The sequence below is a fragment of the Zonotrichia leucophrys genome, chromosome 2 (assembly GCF_028769735.1).
Source record: "Zonotrichia leucophrys gambelii isolate GWCS_2022_RI chromosome 2, RI_Zleu_2.0, whole genome shotgun sequence".
NCBI lineage: Eukaryota > Metazoa > Chordata > Aves > Passeriformes > Passerellidae > Zonotrichia > Zonotrichia leucophrys.
The window spans coordinates 71,904,714-71,908,473 of NC_088171.1; the positions used below are offsets into that span (position 1 = coordinate 71,904,714).

Consider the following 3,760-nt stretch of genomic DNA (forward strand, 5'->3'; position numbering starts at 1 on the left):
GGTTCCATACTGTTGTCTCCTATCCCAAAAGTTTCATACCTTCTTGGTGTTTCTTATAGGTATCTCCTCAGAGCACTGCCCCTTTCTTCTTGACAAACCAGCCAGCTGACTCCAGCACCCTCCTCAACCAGCCATCCCACTCTTTTATAGCACTCTTCTTCCCACTGGTTACACCTGTGGCCTGTTAAAGTCAGGCCTGCTCCTAATCTTTGCTAACTGGCCCAGCTGAAACTCCTTAGGGGTAAGATTACTTTCTGCACCATCTTTATTTTCTTATAGTCTATCCCCCTACAACTTAGGTCAGGCACCTGAGTTTAAATCACTCTGGACCTGTCCTGGCCCCCATTAATGGCTCTCCCGCCCATGGGGGTGGTGTTTTGGAGATCACTCAGCTCTCATGCTGGTATGGCGTCAGATCCCTGTTAGGGCACATAGCCAGACTCCAGGGTACCTTGGTTTAAGAGAAAGTTGCCTTTGTGTTCTCTCCATAAATAAAGTCTTGAAAGTTGCAGTGATTTGTGTATAGTTTTAATTTTAGAGCATTCTGTGCAGTGCAGAAATTCACAAGGTTGTTCCTCCACTTCTGTTTTTGAGGCAAACCTATAGCAGGAGTCCTAGTAAAATATTTGTATTGTATTTGAATATCTGTATATAGGCCTTGCCCTAATAAGCCCCGGTTGTTTTTGATGGGCTGCAGCTGCAATGTGCTTAATTGGGCTGCAGCTGTAGCTCGTGAAGGTAACTGGGATAAAAGGGGGTGGGCTTGGCCAGTCAGGGAGAGCCTGGAAGAAGCCCTGACTAAGAAGCAGTACAAGAAGAAGTCTGTGCTGTGAGGAGCTGCCCCAAGAAATATCACTGAGAAGGTACAGGACTTTAGAAATATGATTGCAACAGTATGGGACTCTATAAATCTGATAACAATTGGTCACCCTGATGTGATGGATGTATGCAGCCTGAGAGCTGTAGCAGCCTGAAGAGCTGTGGAAGATAGGTGTGGCAGCCTGAGAGCTGTGGAGGTTAAGACAGCCAAGAGCTGTGAAGAAATGCAGCCTTTGAGTTGAGGAGCTGGGACAGCTAGGAGCTGTGAGAAATATGGCCTTTGAGTCAAGAAGCTGTGGGGAAACACGGCCTTCGAGTCATGGTAAATATATGTATCATGCAGCCAAGAGCTGTGGTAGAATATATGTAGTGTATTGTGTCCATCTAAATACGTTTCTGTAAAAAGGGGGAAAATATACTAGGAGTCCTAGTTGTATTGCATTGTACAATCAAGAGCTGGGAAAATATATGTATTGTATATAATTGTAAGTAGAATATGTAAAACTTGTCTCTGTAAGAAAAAAGAAAAGGGGGACATATAGTAGAAGTCCTAGTAAAATATTTGTCTTGTATTTGAATATCTGTATATAGGCCTTGCCCTGATAAGCCCCGGTTGTTTTTGATGGGCTGCAGCTGTGGCTAATGAAGATAAGAGGGATAAAAGGGGGTAGGTTGGCTGGTCAGGGAGAGCCTTGGAAGAGCCCCGACGAAGAAGCAGCAACAAGAAGAAGTCTGTGCTGTGAAGAACTGCCCCCAAGAAATATCGCCAAGAAGGTATGGGACTTTAGAAATATGATTGCGACAGTATGGGACTCTAGAAATCAGATAACAACAAGATAACAACGCAAACCTGACCCCAATGACAGTCCAAAGTGTAAAGATGTTAGTTGAGCTTTAGATTGAGCAAAGTGAGGAAGTGCCTCAGTCTCTCCCTTGAATCCTGGATAGCTTAACTGGGCACAAAGAGACAATGTTATCTTTGTTATTTCCAAAGACATTCTTTGGGATGGTAAAATTTGAACCTAAAAGGAGGATATAATGATCAGCTGCATATTCTTAGCTGTGTGCAAGAAGTTCAGAGTAACTATTAACATAAAATATTTACCTGATTACATCTAGTAGCTGCTTAACTCCCCAACATCCATTAAATCACAGCAGTTAAAGCACACCTCCCCTCTTGTCAGCTGCTCTCTGTGTCTGAGTCCAGGGGCTTCCACATTTGTCAAGGACAAATATGTCTCTATAAAGCAAACATGTTGTGGGTGAAGAGATATCACCCATCAGCCTGTCAGCCAAGCAAACAAAACCTGGCATACAAGTCCAAGTGAGCTGTGATTCTTTCATTGCAGAAAGATGTTTAGCAGAATAGGGTGCTCTAGAGATGCCACACATCCCACTCAGAAGATGCCAGAAGTAACTGTGCTATTTAAAGTGGTATGGACATCAGGAATACAAGGGAATCTTAAGCTGTCTCATGGTGTTAATTAAGTAGAGCTGATCAGGTATTTGCTTTGAAAATAAGGCAAAAATAGAGATGTTCAGTGGATGCATGGTCAGGCGATGTAGGAATCATCCAGAGGTGCTGCTTGACCCTGTAGGGAGAAAATGTCTGCAGCCAAAGCTCAACTGGAGTTGAAGCTGACCAGAACTATGGGGGACAATAAAAAGAGTTTTTTCAAATATAATAATGGCAATACCCAGTGTAAAAATCATGTTTTCCTGTTACAGGATGAGAATGATCACCTCACAATCAAGGACAGAACAATGCAGAGGTGTTTAATGCATTCTTTGCATTTTCTGTCTTCAACACAGATGATGGATCAAGGGGGTCTCAGTGCCCTGAGCTGGAGGATCATGACTGTGAAAATTACCAGCTCTCAGCTGACCCTGAAATTGTGCAGGATCTGCTGCTCCAGCTGGATCCCTACAAATCTATAATCCTCTAGATTCTAGCTAGAAATATCTCGCTTATGTCATTGCAAAATCCTTCTTCATTATTTTTGAATGATTTTGGGAATCTGGAGAGGTCCCAGCTGACTGGAAACTGGCAAACATTGTCCCAGTTTTCAGGAAAGGCAAGAAGGAAGACCCCAGGAACTAAAGGTGTGTTAGTCTTGCTTCAGTGCATGGCAAAGTTATGGAGAAAATTATCCTGGGTGGTATTGAAAAACACCCAAAAGACAACAGAGTCATTGGTCACAGCCAGCATGGCTTCATGAGAGGAAAGTCCCACTTATCAAATCTGATTTCCTTTTATGACAAGGTAACCCACCCAGCTGATCAAGGGATGACAGTTGATGTAGTCATTTTGGATTTCAGTAAATCTTTTGATAATGTCTCTTACAGGATCCTTCTGGACAAAATGTCCAGAACACAGCCACATAAACACATCATGGATAGGTGATGGGTCAGGTACAAATGGTTACAGTGAATGGGGTAAAATCAAACTGGTGATCTGTCACTGATGGAGTTCTACAGGGATCCTTCCTCTGCCTTGTGCTCTTCAACATCTTCATAAATGACTTGGATGCAGGCCTGGAAGGGATGTTAACTAAGTTTGCAGATGATACAAAAGTGGAAGAAGCTACTGACTCCCTTGAAGGTAGGAAGTCCTTGATAAATTAGAGGACTTGGCAATCAACAATAGTATAAAGTTTAACAAGCTGAAGGGATGGGATGGGGCAATTGTAGATGTACATATAGAATGGTGAATGAGATGCTGGACCTGGGGGTCCTGGTCAGTGGCAAGCTGAGCACGAGCCAGCAGTGCCCTGGCAGCCAGGAGAGCCAGCCCTGGCCTGGGGGGCATCAGGCACAGCATGGCCAGGCAGGCAAGGGAAGGGATTGTCCTGCTCTGCTCTGGGCTGGGGCAGCCTCACCTCCAGTGCTGGGGGCAGTTCTGGGTGCCATGATATAAGAAAGACATTAAAGTATTAGAGAA

General features: G+C 44.0%; 1 long non-coding RNA gene across 1 annotated transcript; it reads left to right on the top strand.

Annotated features, from left to right (window-relative positions):
• The first annotated feature begins 798 nt into the window (after window positions 1-798).
• On the top strand, window positions 799-3,242 carry LOC135443209 (uncharacterized). Its single transcript, XR_010438885.1, has 3 exons — window positions 799-863; window positions 1,411-1,593; window positions 3,166-3,242. It is a non-coding gene; the product is annotated as an uncharacterized LOC135443209 (long non-coding RNA).
• The last annotated feature ends 518 nt before the right edge of the window (window positions 3,243-3,760 follow it).